The sequence below is a fragment of the Musca autumnalis genome, unplaced genomic scaffold, assembly GCF_047663935.1.
Source record: "Musca autumnalis isolate F117 unplaced genomic scaffold, ASM4766393v1 scaffold_3, whole genome shotgun sequence".
NCBI lineage: Eukaryota > Metazoa > Arthropoda > Insecta > Diptera > Muscidae > Musca > Musca autumnalis.
Genome location: NW_027411866.1, coordinates 130,511,858 through 130,538,382, shown reverse-complemented (window position 1 = coordinate 130,538,382; position 26,525 = coordinate 130,511,858).

Below are 26,525 nucleotides of genomic sequence, written 5' to 3'. Positions count from 1 at the left end.
CCCCGAAGGACAGATGCGCCGTGAGTCGAACTTCCGCGTTATGGCGTGATGAAATTTTTGTTAGAGACCCTGTGGGCCATCAGGAATTAGCGTTATATCTTTCTTCACTGTTGCTTAAGTGCTCTACAAAAACAATAAACAAAGATATAATGCTAATTCATGATGGCTTACAGGGTCTCTTGCAAAAACTTCATCACGCCATAACGCGGAAGTTCGACTCACGGCGTTTTTATCGGGGTTTTTATCTCTGCCCCAACATTTGTGTTCACAGTGTAATTTAAGCAATATTGGGAGGCAGTAGGAGTCTATCAATTGTCGAAAAGTTGTTCCACCTAAAATTGTGAAAGGAACCTAATTATTCCATTTTAATTAAGACTATTTTATGGTGGAGGGTATAAAAAGTTCGGCCCGGCCGAACTACTGACCGACCGACTTTTTACTTGTTATTTTTATTTTTTTAAATATTCGCCATTGGGCAGACTTCGGAGTTATGGTGTAATTTGTTCGTGTGGGTTTAGTGCGTTCTACTACTAATGGTTACTTTACACGATATGTTTTTTACATATGGGTTGTCACTTTTTAAATACAAAATGTATATGCAAAGTGACAATCCATATGTAAAAAAAACATATCGTGTAAAGGACCCATAACTAATTAAGAAGTGTGATGTATTACTTACTTATTTAGCTGGCACATTACAGAACATTTGTTCTATAAGCCGAAGAAAGGGTCTTCAATTCTCTCTTTTTGTTGGTTCGTTTTCGTCATCCACTTGTTTGCTCCATCGAAGCTTTGGCCTGCCAATTCTGCCTGCACCGCCATGTGGCCCTATTTTTCATTAAGCAATTGAGGAAATTGGGGAAATTGGGTTAGTTGGGTGGAATATTCTGTGGCTATCTGTTGTGTTTGCAGCCTACCGATGCCCAACTTCTACACGCACAGAAAAAATATTGTAGGAACAATCATATTCTAAGAACAAAATAGTCTATTTTAAAATTGTTAAAATATGTATTGTTGGCGCAACAATATATTTTGTGTCATCATGTTTGCTAATAAAAAATATATGGTTGAAACAACAATATATATTTTCAGATTTTTAAAATACACTATTTGGCTCTTAGAATATGATTGTTCCAACAATATCTCTTCTCTGTGTGTATGTCTGCTCGTGCTTTATTTGCAACGTTTAGACGGGTAGGTACCTTTGCTGCAACAAGGTAGTGATCCGAATCTATGCTTGCTACTCGGAGCGATTGTACATCCAACACACTCAATGAATGCCTTCCAAATATCACAACATGATTTGATTATTTGTTCTTTAATCTAGAGACATCCAGGTGCCCTTATAAATATCGAGATGCTTAAATCTGGTACTGATAACTGCCATGTTTGTTGCGGCTCCAGATCTTTCACTGTGGAGACTGAATTTTCCGACTTTTTTCAATTTTGGCATTAAAATCGCTTTGAACAATTTTAATGTCGGGGGCGGGGCAACGGTCATAAGTTTCTTCTAAGCGCTTGTGAAATATATCTTCTGTCTGTTCATCCTTTTCTTCAGTGGGAGCATGAGCGCAAATAAAGAAGAATTTTACTTTTAACCGAATTGTAGTGAGTATTTTATTCACTGGGGTGAAGCTGGGGACCAGATGTTTTAATCTCCGACCACCTTTAGGTGTTGTTGTGACGTTGTTTCCCGTTCCATCGTATTTCCTTTATGGCAGTAATGTCGGCTTTGTACTTTTCAAGTACATCTGCCAATGCGTAAACTGCACCTTCGCTATAAAGAGTGCGAACATTCCAGGTGCAGATTCACAGATAATGGGCCTGAAAACGTTTAGAGGGGTTTGTGTTTCTTTTCTTTCGTTTTTTCATAGTAGTCTGATTTTTCTAGGGGAGGGTTACTAACCCGACGCCCAAATACAAGTTTTTAACGTTCTTATGGGTGAACGCGTGGTACATATTAGCGAAATACCATTAACGGGAGTTAAAAGTAGCTCCCCAGGTGACACCACGGGGAGGTAAATGTCCACTTGAGATGAAAGAGGGACCAAGATAAATAAAGGCGGTTGGGACGGTTCCTTGTTATCTTTCATCCCCTACGTCACGAAATGTATTGAAATACATATTCATACGGGTTTTCTGAGAAAGGATACATTTCTTGAAGACAATTTCTTGTCTTTGAAGGCCCTACATTAAATCTTCTGATCGTGAATTTGGTACAACATTCGGATGTTAAAAAAATATCTTCTTGTGGTACTTCTAATATGGCTGGAGAAAAAACAACGACATTGAACAAACTGAGTTGGAAGGAGCAAATATTCTACAAAAAGATTCAAACGAAGCTAAATAACGCCAAATAGAGATAAAACGCTTTTCTTTAAGCATTATAGGGGGACAATAAAAAATCGCATGTGATAACTCAGAAACATGACCTACGGCAAAGTGTTTCAGTTGGGTTCTTAATACAGTCACTACAAATACAAACATCAGGCATGCGTTAAAAACATATAATTGAAAACCGCATTACACAATGTAGTACACCACATGGAAAGGATCTTCGAAAGGAGATATAAAATGTATAAACTTCACTCTGAGTTACTACCATTAATAGCGTACGTATCAAGGACCTCAATCGACAAGGGATTTGAACCAGTCTGCTATGCATTAGACGTTATAATACTTTCAAGGGGAAAGAATCCAAATTTGCTCTGTAGGAAGGCCTAAACCGGTCTGGAAATAGCTTAAACTGGGGCAGAACGAGAGGTCAAAACGTTAACAAAAAAAAAAAAAAAAAAAAAATGTGTCTATTCACTAGGAAAACAGAAATGGAACTTTTCGTTGAGCATGAATAAGACAATTAACATTTCTAGAACAGTTAAATAAATGGGAATAATGCTGAATATGAAACATAAATGAAAATACCGTATCCAGGAAGGGGTTAATAACGTCCACAGATGTTGGTCTATATAAGCGGCGATGGTACAATCTTTATAAATAAAAATCAAATGTCGTTCGTTGGTAATGACATCACTTGAGAACGGCTGGACCGATTTGGATAATTCCACGCTAAACTTTACGCACACTTTTTTCAATTTTCAATTTTTATCGTTTATACTGAACCAATTTTCCTGAAATTATCAGGGAATGTACAGTAGGCCGGGGCGATTTGTATGGAAGGAAAAAAACCTTAATGGGCCCTTCGCGTTTCTTATTCCTGGGATGGAACTGAGGTCTATCGTGAAAATCGAGCCTCCTGATTTTGACTTTAAGTTTTTTATCCACGTTTTTTGGACATTTTGGCATATAGCAGCCAAACCATTGAGATTTTCGATCGAACACAAGGACAGCTATTGTAGCCATGACAGTAGTTAAGAACTCTCTAATTCATCTCAAAAGCATTGCAACGCTCCTTCAGGCAGTTTTGGCCTTGAGAAGGTGCAAACTTTTCGAAAAATATCGATAAATGGCACTGTGCTACAAAAGTTGACCAGAAAAGTATTCAAGCGTTCTGATGCAAATTATATCGTGTTGGGATCCATGGACAACGACAATACCTTGAGTTCGTTTGTATTACTTCGTTTTATTTTTTTATAACGGTAAAAGTAGTGAAAATCTGGGTTTCTTACATTTTCAAATTTAAATGGACATATCTTCTTTTTTCACAACGGATTATGGCGATCGGTTAACGTTTTTTCCATAGTATGTAATTTGTATGGGACCAAATTTCTCAAAATCGGCTCTGATTTTTATATTAGATTTTTATATTAGGGCCCGGAATTTTAAAATTTCTAACCCCATTTTCATACCCCATATAGAAAATCTTAATTAAAAGCATTTAAAGTTTTCACATATGAGCTTTTTGAACATTTTTGGAGTCAATTTAATCACTTATATAACTCAAAACAAGCTTTAAAGCCACACAAGATACCCAAAATGACATAAGCTTTTGTTTCTCACCAATTTTATCGCCAGCCATCATTACATACATATCAGGAAAAATGTCTAAAATTGTCTTTTCCATTTCAAAAAAATCAAAAAAAAATTTTGATACTACATCAATAATTTTTGGTACATAGATTAAGAAAAAAATCTGCATTCCAAATCTGTTTTCGTTACTAACTTTGATCGTTGCGCGCAAAAGATATGACCGTTTTTATTATGATAATTAAAAAAATTCTAAAAAAATCGCGGCTTAAAATAGTTAGCTGTTATATACTATTATCGTTAACTGAATTCGTAACCTTTGCGATGATGCAAAAAATAAAAGCAAAGTCTCATTGGAATCGCGAAAAATCAAATTTGTTAAATAATTTCACGTATTTACAAACATATTTTTGAACCAATAGCGCTCATACTTACGAAAAATATATAAAAAAATTATAACAGCATCCAGACATTTTGAGGAATAAAATGAAACCTAAGTTGTGAAGGTTGGAGCTATAGTAATCATGTTATTTGCAAAAATACGAAGAAAATATTAGGAAAAAATTAAAATCATATTATTCTAATTTTATTTTTTTATGGTTTTATAGGAAAAGTTGGAGAAAAAATGTTTGAGTTCTTCGACATTTTCGTGAAAATTTCACGCAATAATGATGATATTCCGTAGTATAAAACTTTTCGCTTATAGTTTTCCTATTGGATAATATTATTAGAACCTTATATTAAATCACAAGGAATTCCAATTGTGGCATAACGTTAAAATAATGTTATATTGAATATTATAACATTTGAGACGCATATAAACCGCGTAATTATGAAAATGACATGATGCGCATCCGATTTTCCAACACAGCGAATCAATCCCTCTTATTTGATATACAGTTTGTCAAATTCTATTTGGCGGCCACGATGTAGCATCTGCTGCATATTAGGGTGCAAAATACTGTAAAATGGTTATAATTTCCGCGAAGTTCATTTACATTTTATGCGCATTCGATTTCAATAATCACCATTAAAAAATACATCATTCTATGCCGTTTCAATGCGATCCATCAGGAACCGTGGATGTAGCATCGCACTCAATTTTTAGAAAAAATCTATTATATCTCTGGATTTACGAGGGTTTTTAAATATCTGTTTTCGCACAGTTTAAACACGCGTATCGATCTATTTATTTAAGTAGAACTGACACATCCAAAACGCGTTTTAATATGCGATATTTTCAAAATAATTTTTTGCAAATTTTCGAAACTTGAGGGGTATCATATCCGCCGATCTGGTGGGTGGATTTTTACGCGTCGTGGCTTGTTAGATTCAGAATGTAAAAAAAACTAAATTTACGCGGGTTTCCACGGAAATCGAATGACGTTTGTAAATTTTAAACCAAAAAAATAGGTTTTTGAGAAAAATTTACGCACAAAAATTTCGTGTTTGGGCGCAGACTACTGTGATCCTGTTAGGGCTACATCCTCATGTTATACATTAAAAAATGGGAAATCGCGAGTACTACACTCAAATAATAAGCTTTTAGTGAAATCCAGCTGCGCGTCCCGATTAGAGCAAAAATTCAAAAAACCCCATTTTTCAGGGTTCAAAATGTCAGCATCCGTTTGAGGTAGATACAGTTGATATATTAAAAAATCATACATTACAAACTTCAACTCTGAAGTGTACTCTTTAACTTTTCCTTTGAGCATTAAGCTCTACATTGTGTTGTAAAACCACTAATTGGAAAATGACATAATGAAACTCGTTTAATTCAACGATTTTTTCCGATTTTTTTACATTAGTACGACCACAGCTTCCGCTCAAATTATTATTTTAAGAAACCCCTCGGTGAATCGGGCTAAAACAGTTTATTTTACCGAAATGCAGTCAAAAGTTATGGTATAGTAAAACTGATCGCGAGTTACAATACCCCATACCTCAGTTTCAACATAAGTTAATTTTCTACAAAAAGTTTGATATGTATCATTTTATATCATATATAACTTTATTCCATATATCATATCAAGTGAAAGTGGTTTTTGTTTTTTTTTCAATATTTAAATGGAATAAAAGTTATTTTATTTATTAATAGGCAAAAGGTCATTGATTAGTGCAAAAGGAAATACTATTTTGAGATTTTTTTTTTCATTTCATAGTATTTTTTAAATTTTTTTCGTAGTTGTTTGTGCTTGACCTTTTATTAATAATTCAATGGAATGAACGTAATTTTTGGCAGTAATAGTCAAAAAGTCATATCCCTAGTGTTCACACAGCAATTTCACTGTTCCCCCGTGGGGACGAGCTATGCCCTAATGCCCATATATCCCTCTAGAATAATGAAGAGGAAAGGAAACGTACAAAATCTTATCGCTCATTTACACAAAGAGTGTCACATCTCATCAAATAAATACAGTTTCGAGAAAAACGCGTTTTAAGTTGTCGATTAAAATTTGACTTCCCAAATTTAAAATATTAATACAAAAAATAAAATAACTACTTGGACCATCTCGTTCAGAAAAAGATAGGGAACAGGACGAAGGAAAAATCTGACTAAGTCCGTTAGAGAAAGGAAAGATTACAAACAAATCTGTTGATAAATTTAAATCCTCAATAATTAACTCCGACCCGAAGAAATGAGCTAGAAAATGCCAATTTTGAATTGTAAAGTTGCCATTAAAAACAAAACGACGTGCCAGCAACGCGGATCCGGTTCTGCTCGTAAGGACTATAATACAACTACAACAACCAAATTACATTTTTATACAGTCAGCATTTATGCTAACGAGGGTATATACAATTTCATACGATAAAAAGCGCCTTATCGAAATAATGGTTTTAGACCCCTAGAATGTTTGGGCGAACTCCGTTTCAGACAATTTGGAGTCGATTTAGCCATGTCCGTCCAAAATTTGTGGTTCCTAATATTTTTTTTAACTTATTATAAGTTCGAAGTTATGGTCCGATATGGTCAACTTCCTCAGGTACCTCTCCCACCAAGATCTATTTAACAGGTCACGTAAGTAGCACAACAACAACTCTATTTTGGCCGAAAGTTCTTCAATATGTCAAAATGTTTGTTTACGTTTTCATACAATTTATTCACAATAACAAAATATTTGACAGATTGAAACCAATCAGCTGGCCGTTTTACGCCATCTTATAATTTCATTATGCTCTCCCACAAAAGTTCAAATTTTTCCGCAAAATTTATGCGCAAGATAACTCTCGTTTTGGTCCATACTTTGTACACATTGTAATATTTCTAAGTAATATTTCTATCGGTCCACTCCTTCGGATGTGCTTCGGGTGGTACCCCGAGTAATATTTGGCGCAAACCTAAATCTAAGTTGGATGGATCATATCGGTCCACACCTTTGGGTACATCTCCCACAAAAGTTCAAAGCTTTTCGTTAAAATGGTGCGCTACGATAACTCTCGAAGGCAGTAACCGATTTGGTCCATAGTTTGCACATCGAAATATTTCTACGAGACATAGATCCGGTTTGAATATCGACTGTATATTTCAACTCCTTCGGGTACCTCCCACTCAACATTTCAGAAAAGTGCAGTTTAGGACCTCCTGTCGAATCGTTTTGATTTTTCTTACAACAGGTTGCACTCTAGGCTCTATTACTAAACACGTTTTTTGAGTGACAGATTCATACTTTTTTTAGAAAATTCCCTGAAAGTTGTAAAAAAAACCCTACGGCCAGCATGTGTAGTGGCTGGTGTGCATATTTCGCATATGCACATTTTGCATATCGTAATATTTCTTCGAATATTAGATGAAATTGGAAGGTGGTGCTTATAGGTCCACTCCTTCCGGTATCTCCCCCACAAAAGTTTGAAAAGATTCGCCAAAATGGTACGAGCGATATTCATAAACAGAACAACCGATTTGGTTCAAACTTTGGATCTCGAAATATTTTGTCCTAGATTTGTTTATGTTCAGAAATGGGCATTATCAGTCGACTCCTTGGGTGGTTCCCTCACACAAATGTTTAACATTTTTGATTAAGTGTGGTTAAGGGTTCATACGCCAACAAATCTGAAAACCCCCTGAATACATACGTTTTACGGGAAAAATAGTGTTTCAATTCAAACAGGCTTAGGCAAAGTCGCCTGATACTTTTTTACTTGTTTGGGTTCCGATATTAGTGATCAAATGTTAACGAATAGAAAAAAAAGTAAAAACGTATCAGTCGGCTTTGCCGACAGAAATATACCCTCAGCCTATGTGAATTGGAACATTCATCTACGGACAGATCGAATGTATTTAGGGTCTTTTCAGAATTTTGTGGCACTTTTTCGACATTTGAACTTGCCGACAAAAATGTGGATTAGGATTAAAGTTCAAAAGTTTTGCGGAGGAGGGAATGGACCGACATAGTGCATTATGTAAGTGGATCTTATTTTGACACAAATGTTGAACTTTTGTGGGGGAGGTATCTTAAGGACAGATATGGGCCATTTTAGAAGCTAAACTAAGTTTGAACAATATATGACGAAGGTCAATTTTGGACCAAATCGGTTTATCAGTTCGTGAGTTATTGTGCTCTCCAGCTACTACAAATGGTGCCATAGCGTTTCTTTACAACTTTGGGGCTTTTTTCCCAAGAAGTATGTACTTGTCAATGAAAAAAACTTTTAATGTTATAATTGAGACAGCGATTGCCAGTTGCTTCAATAGAAACCAAAGTTAGTCAAGAGCAGGTCTAAAAGTGAACTTACCTGATCTATGTATATCTGGTAGTTATAATAGGATGCGTAAAGTATGGACCAAATCGTTCCTTCCCTTTAAGAGTTATCGTGACACACGGTGTCATAGGGGCGCACAAATTTTCCGAACATTTTCGAACTTTTGTGGGGGAGGTACTGGAAGGAGTGGACCGATATAACCCATCTTCGAACTTAAACTAAGTTTGGACATAATATTGCGAAAGCCAAATTTTGGACCAAATCGGTTGATCCGTTCGAGAGTTATCTTGCGCACCAGCCAGCCAGACAGACAGACGGACGGACATTGCTCAATCGACTCCAAATTGTCAGAAACACATTTCGTCCAAACATACTTGGGGTCTAAAAGCATTATTTCGATGAGGCACGTTTTGCCCGTATTAAAGTGTATATACCCTCGTTAGCATAAATTCTGAGGGTATAAAACGCTAAGCTATCCGAATTCCTCATTTGTGGAATTTGCATTTTAGCGACGCATATCTTTGGTTCTACTGGGCGTATTCCAGTCGAAGGGCCTTATAACAATACTATTTGAAAATTTTGCCTATTAGGGCGAATATCATTTTAGTATTAATTTTAATTAATTTCTCGTTGTAGCCGAAAAAGGAGATCCGAAGATTCGAATTTTATTGGACTAATGGACATATATAGTGATATTCACCGCCAGTGTAGATTGCCCAATAATTTTTCTATCAAACATACCGAGTACTATGCTTGCATAAGAATCCATGTTTCGGAGCCATACCTTAAGACGAGTAGAATCAATGTTTTGTACAGTGTGATTTTTGTTTCATGAGAGACGACTTTATTTCTTAACGGCTTACTTATCCCAATTTTGAAGATTCTCACGCATTCACTGTCAACCTTTCTGGTAAGCAGGTACGCAAAACGTCCCGAGTTCATATCAATGGTGGTCAAAGTGCTTATTGTTGGATTACAATGACACCGACAAAAAATGGGAAGGTCGGTTCACGTTGTTAAATAGCCCCCTTAGAACTGTACCTCCCAATTTTCGGGTTTAGTCCCATTATCCAACCGAAATGGCAGAAATTTGGTGTTAAGTCTTCATATTTTTGTAGGCTAATTGAGTACATGAAAAGAAAAGAAGACAATTTTTTAAGATTTTTTTTTTACCGATCCACCTCTACCTGCGTCGATGCGGCTAAGGATGGTCCCACCAGTATCCATGCTACTGCTTCACCAGCAGGATCATCACTCGTACTATAATTTCTCATCCACAGAGAAGGTTATAGAAACAACTGAAATGTTTACGAATAGGCCTAACAGTTAACGTAGAAAGGGACGACCAAACCTCAACTTTAAGAAACCAAGTGAAAGATGATAAAATACAGACGCGTTGGGATGTCTATTCGATGTTCGGTAAATACTAATCGACGAATTTATTTGGAACAACTGCAAATACCTATTTAAAATTTCCCATAAATACTTCACCTCTATTTTAATTTTATTAAAAGATTTTTGGGTTAATATTTCAATTCACAGTTGCATTTTTTGCGATTGAGCAATCACTTATGGCCTCCTACATTGGCTGGTGAAATAATTGCATGTTTAATTACATCATTAACGTTAAGTGGCGGCTAAGAAAATATCGATGCTCCCACAGAGCGTTGATAATTAACTCCCACAGTTTCCTTGAAAATACATTTTCAAATTACAATATAAATTTTATTTCGATTACGATAAAGAGAAAATAAATTGCACATCTCAAATATATTTCAGCAATTTAACTTTATATCAATTGAAGAACCGGAATAAAACAAAAACATAAATAAAAAAAAATGTTTCCACTTTTCTTTTTGTTCCGCACAACAACACAAACCAAAACACACAAAATATTAGCTGTAATAAATTTTCACCCACATAAATCAGTCTGTCGTAAATTTCAATTTCATTTCAAAAATGATAGCCTCCATAAACTTACAATCCTTCCTTTGGCAAACAACAAGAACCACACCGGCAACAACAATAAACAGTGAAATGTGTTAAAATCGAATTAACACAAACTTAGCTGCTGACCTTTACCCAGGGAGCGAGTGCTTCACATACAGCGAGATGCACTGTCTGCCAAAGCCGTTTAGCTGCTTGACCACCACCATCAGAATTACCGAATTTTTATTTGGGTTGCCGTTGAAGAAGTCGAAGAATAAAAAACAAATAAACACCCAACCAACCCGACATACGTGAGAAATGTTTGTATTTCCAAGTCAATAATCATTCTTGGAGAGGAAGAAGGAGAGCGAGACATAAATATTTTCATACTGGTACTACTTGTTGGTTGGTCATCGGTCTCTTCGTTACATTGGCCACAAAGAATGAATGGGATGGCCGAAGTAAGGGGGACAGCCAGAACAAACTCTGTGAAAGTAAAAAATAATAACAATAATAAACACACATAAATTTTGTAGTTGTTATCTTAAAAGTTTCACACATGCCGAGTGCGAGCTAGGGTAATGAATTTGTTGCACATAAGTACATACATATGTTTGGATATGAGTGCCGCGAATCATCACAGTATTTCAAAGATGTCCGCAACAAGGCTGCTGTTATGTGGGTGCACTATTTTAAGGTAGGCCATTTACCTGAATTTTATTATCCGCGAATTGATGGAAATGCTAGTTTGTGAACATTTTATAGCTCTCATATGACCTGCTGTTACAAGGTCTGAGTAATACCACCAACAAATTTTTTGAATATCCACCATTAAGGTTGTAAGAATGTATGTTGGTTTTGTGTTCGGTTGTGATAAGTTCAGTCGCATCCGGAGTCTCCGTAAGGAACCAGTAAACCTTACGGAATGAAAATACTAGTATTCTCCCTATCCTGGGAGTTTAAATCGGGTTATAAATTGTTACAATCTACCAGCACTTGAGAGGCATATGTTGGACTTATATAGACCCCATGAAGTCTTCTGCAGACACTACGCCTCATGAGGTCGTCTATAGACACATTACTTTATGAAATCTATCATAGGCAGAAGGACTCTTAAGAAGACCTTCTATTTATTGATGACGTCAAGAGGTCTTCTGTCTATTAAAGACTTGAAGAGGTTTTCATAGAAGCCTCAAGAGGTCTTCTGCCCATAGACGGCCTTAAGAGATCTCCTGCCTATAGAAAACCTTAAGAAGTATTCTGTCTATGGAAGTCCCTAATAAGTCTTCTGTTAATTGTAAATTTCAAATGGTGTTCTGTTTAAGAAAGACCACAAGAGGTCTTCTGTCTATAGAAGGCCTCAATAGGTCTTCTGACCATAGAAGACTTCAATAGGTCTTCTGTCTATAGAAAAGGTCTTTTGTCTATAGAAGACCTCTAGAGGTCTTCTGTCTATAGAATACATTTAGAGGGGTTCTGTCTATAGAAGGCTTCAAAAGGTCTTCTGCCCATAGAAGGCCTCAAGAGGTCTGCTGTCTATAGAAGACCACACTAGTTCTTCTTTCTATAGAAGACCTCAGGATGTCTTCTGTCTATAGACAGAATATTTATTGAGGACTTCAGTAGACAGAAAACCTTCTGAAGTGTTTACAGACAGAAAAATTCCTGAGGTCTTCTATAGACAGAATACCTCCTGAGGTCTTCTATAGACAGCAGACTTCCTAATGTCTTCTAGAGACAGAACATTTTCTGAGGTCTTCTATAGACAGAAGACTTCCTGATGTCTTCTATAGACAGGAGACCTCCTGAGGTCTTCTATAGAAAGAAGTCCTCCTGAGGTCTTCTACAGACAGAAGACCTCCTGAGGTCTTCTATAGACAGCAGACCTCCTAAGGTCTCCTTACACGGAAGATCTCCTGAGGTCTTCTATAGACAGAAGATTTCTTGAGACAGAATACCTCCTGACGTCTTGTATAGACAGAAGACCTCCCGAGGTCTTCAATGCACAGAAGACCTTTTGAAGTCTTCTACAGACAGAAAACTTCCTGAGGTCTTCTATAAACAAAAGACCTCTTGAGGTCTTCTATAGACAAAAGACCTCCTGAGGTCCCCTATAGACAGAAGACCTCCTGAGGTCTTCTGTAGACAAAAGACCTCCTAAGGTCTTCTATAGACAGAAGATTTCTTGAGGTCTTCTATAAGCAGAATACCTACTGACGTCTTGTATAGACAGAATACCTCCCGAGGTCTTCTGTAGACATAATACCTCCTGAGGTCTTCAAAGGACAGAAAACCTTTTGAAGTCTTCTACAGACAGAAAACTTCCTGAGGTCTTCTATAGACAAAATACTTCCTGTGGTATTCCATAGATACAGGAGACCTCTTGATGTCTTTTATGGACAGAAGACCTACTAAAGTCTTCTATAAACGGAAGACTTCCGGAGGTCTTCCATTGACTGAAGACCTCTTGTAGACAGAATACCTCCTGAGGTCTTCAATGGACAGAAGACCTTTTGAAGTCTTCTACAGAAGTCTTCTATAGACAGAAGACTTCCCGAGGACTTTTGTAGGCAGATTACCTCCTGAGGTCTTCTATAGACAGAAGACCTCCTGAGGTCTTCTATAGAAAAGGGACCTTCTGAGGTATTCTATAAACAGAAGACCTCTTGGTGTCTTTTATGGACAGAAGGCCTACTAAATTCTTCTATAAACGGAAGACTTCCTGACATCTTCCATTGATTGAAGACGTCTTGAGAGGTTTTTTTTTGGACAGAAATCCTCTTGAGGTCTTTTATAGGCAAAAGACCTCTTGGTGTCTTCTATGGACAGAAGACCTATTAAAGTCTTCTCTAAACGTAAGATCTCTTGAGGTTTCTAAAGGCAGAAGACCTCTTGAGGTCTTCTATAGACAAAAGACCTCCTGAGGTCTTCTATAGACAAAAGGCCTCCTGAGGTCTTCTATAGACAAAAGACCTCCTGAGGTCTTCTATAGACAAAAGACCTCCTGAGGTCCTCTATAGACAGAAGACCTCCTGAGGTATTCTATAGACAAAAGACCTCCTGAGGTCCTTTATAGACAGAAGACCTCCTGTGGCATTTTTTAGACATAAGACCGCCTGAAGTCTTCTATTGACAGGAGACCTCTTGATGTCGTTTATGGACAGAGGACCTTAAAGTCTTCTATAAACGGAAGACTTCCGGAGGTCTTCCATTGACTGAAGACCTCTTGAGTGATTTTTTCGACAGAAAACCTCTTGAGGTCTTCTATAGGCAGAAGATCTCTAGGTGCCTTCTATGGACAGAAGACCTATTAAAGTCTTCTATAAACGGAAGATCTCTTGAGGTTTCTAACGGTAAAAAACCTCTTGAGGTCCTCCATAGGCCAAAGACCACTCGAGGTGTGCTGTAGGCAGAAGACCTCATGAGGTCTTCTATGGACAAAAGATCGCTTGGGGTTCTATGTTCTATGTCCTGAAGACCTCTTAAGATTTTCTATGGACAGAGCACTTTTTGCGGTCTTCTTAAGACAGAAGAACGCTTAAGGTCTTCTAAAAACAGGAGAACTCTTGAAATCTACTGTAGACAGAAGACCTACTGAGGTCTACTATAGATAGGGAACCTCGTGAGGTCCTCTACAGACATAAGACCTCCTCAAAGCATTTAGAGAACCAGAAAATCGGCTGATCGACCTTTTAAGGTCTTCAATTTTCAGGAGACCACGTGGATCTTCGATAGACAGAAAACCTCTTGAGGTCATCTATAGACTAAAGATCTCTTGAGTTTTTCCATAGGGCAACACTTTTTGAGGTCTTTTTGTGGGCAGAATAACTATTGAGGCCTGCTTTAAGCAGGTGACCTCTTGAGGTGTTCTATAGGCAGAATACCTTTTGAAGTCTTCCATAGACAGAAGACTTATGAGGTTTTCGAACGAAAGAATACTTCTTGGGCGCCTTTATCGAGAGATGGTACGACAAAACCTCAAACACCATCAATTCGACTGTTTACAACGTTCCTCCTATTCCCGCACATCATATGCATTTGCGATACAGTATTACAGGTTTTTAATTGGTTTTTTTGTCGTCTTTGGGTTGATTGGGCGCTTCATTGGATTGAACATAACCATGTCACATACTTATCTTGATCCGCCTTGCATTTAAAGTGGGCACTGGACGCCGTAGTATCAGATTCATTAACTTATTAACCCACCATTAGAAAAACAAATGTTTAATTTTTACAAACAAACAAAATTGACGATTGCTGTAAAAGTTCTGTGAATCTGCACCTGGAATGATTGGACTCTTTGCGGAGAAGTTGAAATGTCTGCCCATGGAAACAGAAGCTGAGTTTATAAGACTCAGCTCGGCTACAAGAAGAAACTTTCTCTTATATTTACCTGCTGAAAACCTTAAAAATTCACATTTTTTCATCTTTGTGCACCGTAAAAACGTATCAAAAATCCACGTCTAGACGAAAATAAATTCTTAACTACAACTTCTTTATCAACGATTTATCCCCTTAAAACACTGTTTTTGCGAAAATAAAACAAATAAACGATTCAGCAGTAAATTCTCACCATTACGCGATACCAATAAAACGTAATTACGCTACTCCTGTGAATGGGCCAACTGCATTCACTAAAGCCACAGAACAGTGAAACTTATCATTCAATGGACGACAGATTGTATGCAAGCAGCAACCAATACAGAAAATATATACAACGAAAAACCACAAAATACTAATTAACTGAAAATCGAACTGAGCAGCTATAATAACAACAACTGCAACAACAACAAGCGGATAATGAATGCGCTTGACGCTTTGCATCGCCAATAATCCTTCTCAAGTCAGAACTATTTCAATGATTGCCTTTACCAGCATCATCTTATTCTTTATGTATGTATGTATGTAGGTTTGTGGAAGTGAATTTCCAATCATTTCACTAGATAAGCCAAAAGAACAGTCACCACAAGAAAGACAAGTTGTGGACAGGTGTGGTGTAGCAAAAGTAACTAATTGCATATTTGAAGAGCTGCAGGGCATGGAGATAGATAAATAATGTGATAATACTGTGTAAGTTGATATAAGTTCTTAAAGAGGATTTTCAAAATTGATAATTTGCGTTCAATATTAATTTGCATCAATATTAGTGTTTTTAGAAAATATTTCATTGAATGCAACTTGTGACGGATAACTTACCAAAAGGCAGTGAATTTGATCGCCTACATATGCAAGTGTGTTAGATGTCTTTCTGGTTTTACTTACCTTTTTATGCCCTTCACCATAGTATACAGGGTATATTTAGTTTCTCTTTTAGTTCGTAACGCATTAAAGTAATAATTTGCGACACTATAAAGTATATATTTTCTTGATAAGGTTAAAATTCTGAGTTGATCTATCCATGTCCGTCTGTCCATCTGTTGTGATCACCCTAACGTTCACAATAATTGAGCTGGAACGCTATATTTTTGCGCCAGCGTTAAGTTCGAAGATGGGTACCCCCCGAATTTCGATATTTTGATGATTTAAGCTACAATTTTAATCAAACAAGCTGTAATTTGACATTTAATAACAATAATTTCCCACTCTTATCCGGATCAGTTTCAAAACCTGTTGTAGCTCCCAGTCTGCATTGAATCTCGGTAGGGGGCTTGCAACCATCCCAAAGTGCGTCAAAGTCATTTACTGTCTGGATGAGGAAACCCGGTTTTCCTGTAGACTTTCCTCACACGACCTTCCACTATCATATAATGATACTGCCTTCAGGATCGGACTCATCAATAATCTAAATAATGCGTGATGACTCACGGACGGAGTAATCGATTCAGTCGGAACATCCTAAGGCTTAATATCCAAACCTTTATTAGGTTCGAAGACTAGCTATATCGCTATAATTCTCCTTCACAAAAGTTCAGATATATCTGATTAAATGCAGTTCAAGGACCGTTATGAAGCTTTTGCCGAAGATGGTCGTTGTTGTCTCTCTAATTACAATTTACAGTTTTTTTTTCTTGGGCAAGGTAATTTTTTGGCTTTACAAGTGGGCGCTACTTGTAAAGGAAAAAAAGAAATTTTTAATGATTTCTTTTAAGAAAACAACCAATCTTTTTTGGTAGATTTTTTATTCATCTGAAAGAGCTCATCTTAATCTAGTGTCTGAATTTTTTTGTCGAAAAATATTATGCGGTTTTGTGGCAAATGACCGTCCACGAAAAGCTTTTTTCTAAAAGCTTTTTGCTGTGCCAACTCTAGCTCGAAAACTAATTAACAAATCGTCATATATTTTTGTGGGCTTATTTGAAACTTAAAGATCTAGTCCTTCTAGTCCTTAAAAAATATATTTGATTTTACTTGAATGGTGGACAAAATCAAATTGCTATTTTTTTGCTTAAAAAACTGACGTTTTCTTGTCATAAAACGGGCAAAAAAAATTATTTAAAATAAAATCGATCGATGAAGGACCTGATTTTGATGTCCTTGATAACCCCACAAAATTGTGCGACAATTGGTTCATTAGTTTTTGAGCTAGTGTTGGCACCGATTTCAAAATATAATTTCGAGAAAAACAATAAAGCTTCCTTCCACAGCTCATATCTCCGGCAGTATTATTCCGATTGACTTGAAAATTTTTCAACATATTCTATTCTACTTCTACTTTAAAATAATCCAATACATTTTTTTCGATTTTCTGAAATTTACAAATGGGGGTCACGACTTAAATGAGCAGGACAAAGCTGAAATTGAATATACGATCAAGTCGGGCTTATAGAGGATTTTTTTTTAAATTTTTACAGAAAATAGTCTTTGTGGTCATGATTAGAACGATAAAATTTTTCTTACAAAGTCCACACTTAGAACATTTTTTTTGCAAATTTTTGGCTTCGGTGCCATGATTTGTTTGTAAACTGCTTACATAGCGCGGTGCTCTTGAACCAACTTTAAATGAAAGGAGCTTTCACCTGGAAAGTTTTTGCGGATTCTGAAACTACAATGTTCATAGATGAGAAAAATCGCCGTAGCGTTTTTCTAAATAAATCGCGGTCAAAGTTCACTTTTTAGAGTTTTTTAGGTTTTTAAGAGTTTGCTGGGAAACCGCAAGCCCTATCAAAATGGAACTAAAGAAAATGTTGTAGCAATTTTCTACAAGATTGCCCTTTATGATATTGTCGTAGTTTTTACAATTTTAGAGATATTGAAGTTCAAATAGGAACAATTCACTGACTGTATCGTCTCCTTTAAAAATACTGTCATGGCTGCAATTTCCCAACTTAAACTTATTTATTTCAAAAATAGTACAACCTAGGTAAAAAATACGAAAGCCAATCTTATAGAGAATAGGACTTTCTCTAGTACCATTTCGATAGGTCTTACCGTTTTCAAGGAAATCGTGAAAGCCTAACAAAAAAAAAACCTAAAAATGTGACCTGAACTTCTATATCTAAAAAAATGATAAAAACCTAATAATAAATCATAAGGCTCAGTCCTCTAGAGAATTTTTACAGCTACAACATTTTCTTTAGTCCCATTTTGATAGGACTTGCGGGTTCCAAACAAAATCGCGAAAACCTAAAGTAAACCTAACATGTAAGCAAAGACTATAGTCGGCCGACCATGTGACACCCTATACCACTACCCCTGGATATTAGCTTTCAGCAAATCAAAATTCATTTATGGAACAAATAAACTTATTGTAAGAAATAACTTTGTGGATTCTGCCACCTTATAACATCAAGCTTAAATAATAATATAATAATTGTTCCACAAACATCCCAAAGGAGACTTCTCTCATGTCAATGAGTACACCCCGATTCATATTTCCTGATATGGGGACCTACAGTTTATCGCCGAGTCCGAGCGGAGTGCCCTAAGCCACCACTTCTAGAGAAGTTTTACATGACTGAAATACTCAGAAAATGTCGTCATCATTACTGAGGGGTATTTTCCCACCGTTTGAAGTTAGCTGTCCGGGGAATCGATCTATTTTTCAGTAGAGACAAAAACTGTTGGTACATATGTAAGTAGTAGTATCAAAAGTGAAATACCGGTATTTTTGACGAAAGGATAGACAAAGAAATGACAGATTTTTACAGTGGGTAGGGTAATACATTTTGTTAATAAAAAGTTAAAATTTTTAGTTACTACGCTTCTGTTGAATAGGTGCGATATGTATAAAAAATCCAATTGGACAATTAATACGCCTGGGCTCCACGTAATTCGCAATAATGCACAAACTGGGAATTTCTCTGTCATGATAGAGACAATTATAGCATGGGAGGAAAATGTGTTTCTCTACAGAAAACCCACTTTATATTAGGCAGTAGCCCCGTTATCTACCAAACTCATTATTGCAATTTGTATCAGTGGAAAGGTCAGTCGTTCTTTTTTCATATATAGGCTAATTTGGCGGTATATGCCCTCCAGAAATTAAAATATGGACCAAATATAAAATGTTTATATTTTTCATACAAAAGTAATGGTCCATTTCACCCGCTACATAATATCAGATCATCATCCAAAATTGTAGGCACCTTCTTCGACCTAAAGTCTTACCTCGTGCAAAATTTCGTGACTATTTAGTTTAGCGCGTTTATTATTACACTAAAAACAAATAACGAAATATATTAGGCTGTAACTCTGTTATCTTATCATGCACACCAACACAATTGGCATCAATTGAAAGGTCAAGCGTTCCACTTTCAAGTATATCTCACTTGTTCGGAATGTCACTTCCAGGAATTAAGATATAAGCTGTATAGTAAAAATTTTCACAATTTCCACACAAAAGTTTTGGTCCATTTACCCCTCTAAATATTATCCGATCGCCATCTCAAATTGCAAGCTTCTCCTTTGTGATATAATCTTACCTTATTTAGAATTACGCGTTGATCGGACTATTATTGAGACCTACAGAGCCGCTAGAAAATTGGATAAATATTATGTTTTTGGTCCATTGCACCCGCTAAATATTTCACGATCATCACCAATAAGAATAGGGATCTATTCTGATCTGAACCCGACCTCCATACAAAATTTCGTGACGATCGGTCCATAATTGCGGCCTGGAGCGTGTTTATAATTTATAACGGACAGACGGACGGACGGACAGACACACATCTCAAAATCGCTTTATCTCGTCGAGATATGAAGATTGGTATACCACATTGGGGGTCTCCGACGAATATTTCGCGGTGTTACATGAATTTTTACCAAAACAAACTTATAATACCCTTTTCCACATTTTGGTATAGGGTATAAAAATGTGAACTTTGACGGCGATTTGTTTAAAAATCCCTCCAGCGATTTTTCTTGTTTTTTTTGGATTTTTTCCATCTATGAACATTATTGTTTCAGAATCCGCATAAACATCCAAGGTGTAAGCGGTTTTTATTTAAAGTTTGTTAAGGCGCACCGTACACGATGCGATACATTCAGTGCATTGTCTCAATTTGAACTTCTATATCTCAAAATTGGTAAAACCTACGAAAATATCATAAATGTAAAATCTTGTAAGGATTTTTTACAGCTACAATATTTGCTCTAATCCCATTTCGATAGAACTCTCGATTTCTAAGCAAAATCGTGAAAACCTAAAAACCACCTAAAAATATGAATTTGGCATTGTAGTTTTAGAATCCGCAAAAGCTTCCCAGGTGTAAACTTCTTTCATTTAAAGTTGGTTCAAGAGCACCGTGATAGTCCATAGTAGCACCTGTTGGTTATTTCAAATTTCAAAATTGTTTAACTAGCTCAAAATTGTAAGTACCAACTTCCACAGTTGGTCTGAGTTCTGTGGAGGCACAGCGCGCCGATACCATCAACTTGGTTCTATCACCTTTTCTTCCAGACACACTTTAGCAGGTTTTCTTTCGACTTTTAGAATGGTATTATATATTTCTTTTATTGATCATATACCTCTTTTATTGATCGACCCATGATTACAATGTCCCATGATGATAATGCACATAGGTTTCAATCAGGAAATTTTTGGACAAAACCCTATTTTTGAAGTTTCAAAATTTTAATGTTTTTTTGCACAGAATAATAAAAAACACATCAAGTCATCTGAAAATAATTAGTTTTTGTAAATAACGTTAGTATTCGTTGATTGGCGCAGTACCAAAGTTGACACTTTTTTATGTAAAAATAAAACAAACTTTGTGGTGTAAAATACAAAATTTTTGTTGTACTGCGTCGCTGCATAAATATACACAAGTGAGACCAAAGTTATTATGAATCGGGAAGCTGTTAATGAGTACTTTCATAATATTTACAAAAAGAACGATGAAATTTGTAAAATTAGCGTAATAAAATCAATGTTTTAATATATATTAAAAATTATTTTTTACAAATATTTTTTAAATATTCTTAAACTTTTAAAAAAATGTCCAAATATGTCCACCTCCAAATCGAATTTGAAAGATGGCAGGGGGTCTGTACTAATAAATTCAGAAGTAAAATCGTGCTCAAATTTGCCACAGTTAAAATAAAGTGGATTTTTCTATTTTAAGATGGGAGAATTTTTTGTAAATACCTGTTGTAACTGTACGTAGTATCCAATTGAAATAGAACGGTAATACCCACATCTATCAACCGATTTCCCTTAAAATTCGTATTTAAGGGATTCAGAGTGTAGAAAACAAGTATGTATAATTTTTTTGAAAATAGGTCCATTTTTTGTCATAGCCCCCACATAAAAGTACCGTCCGATTTTAGGTATTTTGTGGATTTTAGCGACACTTTATGACCGATTAGGTTGAAATTTGGTATTTTGACCTCTTGGAAGATATGAATCCTTCACACCAAAAATTATTAACATAGGTCAATGTTTTGGTTTAGACCCCACACAACGGGACCACCCTGTTCAACAAATTTTGGCAGTTTTTGGTCATTTTGGTCGACAAAACGTAAAAATTGCTGTTTGTACACATTTATTATAAATAATAATTAATTTCAATACAAAATGGACGTTGAAATAGTTTTGGCCAGAAAATTTGGATTTGGGACCATTGTGCAATGTCGTCGTTTATTTCATTGATTATGGGCTTTAGTCGTGCACACAATATTCCAGACAATTTTAGAGAATGTCACCGTGGTGCAATGATAAGCAACCAGCCTTGAATGCGGAATGCCCGGGTTCTATTTCCAGACAACTTCACATTTCCAACGGTGGCAAAAATACACCTGAGCGTAATATTGGCAACCTTTCCTGAGTAATTCAGCCATGTAAAACTTGTCTAAAGTGATGTCCTTTTACAAAGTTTGGAGCATAAACCACTCATACTACTTTTAACAATTCATTTCATCTTACCTTTTCTACTAAATTTTCAAACTTTCTTTAATACGAAAATGCTTCAGCAAATAAGCACCAGCATCCCTAACATAATGCTACTGCCTGCCAGCCTTCCTACCAAAATAAAGTTATTTTTCGTTTTTTTTGCTTCGTATCTCATCAACACAAAACTGGGCATTACATTCGACAAACAGAATTACCGCGATAAGCTGATAATTGCCAAAATTGATGGTTTTCATTAACAATAACTTAATAATGCTATTTCATATCGGCTCAGCTTCGCATAATCGCATGTAGCAGAAACGTTGTCATATTGTCCTCCAACATATGAGCTGAATGGATGGTTGGGTACATGAATGAATGGATACTTTGGATGGCTGTGTGTGCGAGTACTGCCGTCATATTCAACAGAAAAATGCGTGAGAGGTTCCGATAGTGAGTGGAAAATGTGTTACTGTGGCGTTATTCGGGGTTTTTTTGAAGAATATTGAAGAGTGGTTTTTATGTTATAGACGTTTTTTATACCCTCCACCATAGGATGGGGGTATATTAAGTTTGTCACTACGTTTGTAACTACTCGAAATAATCATTGTAGACCCCACAAAGTATATATATTCTTGATCAGCGTGCAATTCTACATCGATATAGCCATGTCCGTCCGTCTGTGGAAATCACTCTAGCGTCCGAACGGATTGACGTAGGTTGATGAAATTTTGAGAAAATATGTTATATTTACGTAGGACTATTGGTATTGAAAGCGGGCTATGTAGGTCCACGCTTTCGTATAGCCCCCATACAAAATGACGCGTGACGCGTCGTCGTTTTAAGGAATTTTTAAGATATTTGGCGCATTTTACAACCAAATTGGTTGTAATTTGGTACTTTGTGTCTCCAGAGGCCAAAAAATATTCCTACCAAAGTTGGGGTATATATGTCCACGTTTTGGTATAGCCCCCATATAAGGCCCCATATAAAGTGCGCGTCATTTTAATGTATTTTGAATGTATTAGACCCATTTGACCACAGAATTGGTTGTAATTTGGTATTTTGTGTCTTTAGAGGCCAGGAAACATTCCTACCATAAAATGTTTATATAGGTCCACGTGTTGATACAGCCCCCATAATACAATATCTCCTGATTTTCGATATTTTGAACGTTTTGGCCTCATTATCACACCGATATGGCTGAAATTTGGTATTTAGTCTTCTTTAGGCGTATAAAACTTTCCCCCAGAAATTTGTAGGTATAGGTCCACGCCATCATATAGCCCCCATAGAACGGTACCTTCCGAATTTCGGTATTTTGAAGGTTGTGGCCACACATTCCGTCCATAAATAATATTTGGAAGGACAACTCTTGCCCTTTCAATTAATGCCAATTATGTGGCTTTATGTGGTCAGATAACAGAGTTACAGCCTAATATATCCAGTGTTTTGCTTGTAATGTAATCAAGAGCATACTAGAGGTCGCAATTATAGATCAATAGTCACGAAATTTTGCACGAGGTAGGGGTTTAGGTCGAAGAAGATGCCTACAATTGTTGATGATGATCGGATATTATTTAGCGGGTGCAATGGACCACTACTTTTGTATGCTAAATAAAAACATTTTATTTTTGGTTCATATTTGAATCCCTGGAGGCCATACACCGGCAAAGTCGCTTATATATGAAAAATTAACTACCGATCTTTCCTCTGATGAAAATTGCAATAATATGTGTGCTTGGTAACGGACCTACTACCTAAGATATAATGAGTTTTGTGAAGAGAACCACATCTCCCTCCCATGCTACAAATTGTCTCTATCATGACAGACAAATTCCCAGTTCTTACAAATTGCGTGGAACCCTATCATATTACCTGTCCAATTGTCCAAAATTTATAGATGTAGCAGAAATTGCTAAACAACGCCAATTTTCAAATTTAAGAATATTTCTTAAAATGTACTGTATATAATTGTTCCACAAACATCCCAGTAGGGACAAGGGAGCCTTCTTTCATATCAATGAGAGCACCACGATAAATATCAGCTCAATGGTATGTAGACAGCGGAATTTTATGCAACATCTATTTTTGTAAAATTTGCATATTTTTGGCTTCTAATTAAATTCCAGTCGAAATATATCACATATGCAAAAATATGCGAAATGTATAAATTATGCATATGCAAATATTATTTTTGCATATGGAAAATTTCTGTATTTCACATATTTTCGTATGCTACATATATTTCGATAATTCCTTCTAAGATCTTTATGTGTACATTTTTCTGTTTGAAATTCACTTCAGACAAGTCAATAAAACAGAGAAATCTGTAACCAGAGCCACAATCTTCAAAATGTCGAAAATGGGGAGTTTTGTTGTATGGGAGCTATATGATTGCCTAGACCTATATCGACAAATTTCAGATGGAAAGTTTAATACCCCCAATGAAGACTTAATACCAAATTTTAGACAATTCGGAGGGATATTGAGACCATAACCTTCAAAGTACAGAAAGTCGGTAGGTTCTGGTTATGGGAGCTATATGAAGACGTGGACATATCGTCGGTGTCATGCTTAAGTGTTCCATACGCCATTTTTGACATTTTGAGATAAAGCTACCTTACAAGGTTTTGAACCATATTCTTTCAGATTTTTTGGTCGGTTTTTCTCTATCTCTTATAGTTTCAGAGATATTCAGATGCCAGTATGTTCCATATCCGCTTTGTGACCCAAAAAATCTTGTCGTTTTGTTCCATATCCATAAAGGCTGGCGTATGGAACAAAACATCTTTGAACTTTTTAGTTCCATATCCATGTCGTTTGGCGTATGGAACAAAAAGAGACAAAAACGAATTGTTCCGCACCAAAAATGATGGCGTTTGGAACAAAAAATTGCCCATTTTTGCCAAGTTGCGGAAAAGTGTGGCGTATGGAACAAATTTTTTAAAGGACTTGGTTTAAAAACTGAAGAATAATAGTTTCTAAATCCAAATATTTTTGAATATTGTATTGTTATATGAAAACGAAAATGTATTAATCGTTTAAACAAAAAATCCCTAGTTTAAAGTCAAAATGTTGATGTAAGTCCACAAAAATGTACGCAAAAACGTCCATTCGACTTGAAGCTTACCGACTACAAAAATGGTATTATAAGAAAATCGCGTTTAAATGTTTTATGTTACCTTAGAAATGCACAATATCAAACCGTTTTGCCCGATCGAAATTTTTACCACAAAAAAATAGTGATAAGTCGAGGAAATCCCTTAAATAAATGTTAAGGAAACCTATAATAATGGTCCTTATTGTATTTATATGAGAAAAATATATGTTTCACTTAAAGTCCTAATTTTTTAACTCCACAGTAGCACTTCATATAAGGGAGGTGGAACACGATTGATAAAAAGTGTTTTGGTTGAAATGTGACAAAACGTGTTCCATGTCACACAAACTGCCAAAAACATGAAAAAAAGATTCCATGGAACAATTCTGCAACTTTTTGCAATTATAAAAATTGGCCATAACTCCTAGACTATCACAGATATCTGACTAAAATAAACTACTGATATATTCTATGAGTTTAGTTAAGTAGAACTGAGCTCTTAAAGTATTGGATTATTGCACCATTTTTATCCTGTATGGCCTTAAACATTAACTTGAGTTTTTCTCGAATCAGGCAAATGGCGTATGGAACACTTAAGCATGACACCGACGATATAACGACAAATTTCAGGTGTAAAGTTTGTTTTCCTCCAACGAAGACTAAATACAAAATGTCAGCCATTTCAGTTTGATATTGAGGCCACAACCTTCAAAATACCGGATATCGGGAGGTACGCTTCCATGGGAGCTATATGAAGACCTGGACCTATACCGATAAATTTCAGGTCGAAAATTGTGATGAACGAATACTTAATACAAACTTTCAGCCAATTCGATGGGATATTTAGCAAATATGTCAAAATATGCAAAAAATTAGGTCAGACTAAATGTCCGTTCTAAAATTACTTATTGGTGCACCATGGTACAATTGTTTTCACACCCGCCTTGCACGCTGAAGGTCGGGCGTTCGATTCCCGGCCAGCAAACATCAAATTTCCAACGATGGCAAAATATCCCTCAGTAAAGTTGGCGACATTTTCTGAGTATTTCAACCATGTACAACTTCTCTACAGGTGGTGTTTTAAGACATGCCTTTCGGACTCGGCGATAAACAGTAGGCCCAATACTATTGCTGTAATATGAATCGTGGTGCACGCCCTGTCCCTTCTGTGATGTTTGTGGAACAATTATTATATTATTATTTAAACTTAATGTGATAAGGTTGCAGACTCCAAAAATGTATTTCTTACAATGAGCTTATTTGTCCAAAAGAAACTTTGATTTGCTGAAAGTTAACTCGCTGGGTAGTGGTGTAGGGTATCGTATGGGCGGCCCTGTCCGACTATAGCCTTTGCTTACTTGTTTTAAATAAAAAATTTTTATTCAGATTTTTATTTTTTAATTTATTTCAATGGACATACAATTTTTAATTTTTTTCTTCTTTTCTTTGTAGGTACGTTGAACGTTTCCTTTTAACTACTTACATTTGTACGGTGAGTGATGAAAGTTAATGTTGGATTTGAAGTGGATTTCAAATAAGAACTACAGTTGGTATTCTCTATAACGCAACAGCTGGGGACGAAAAATTACTACCGTT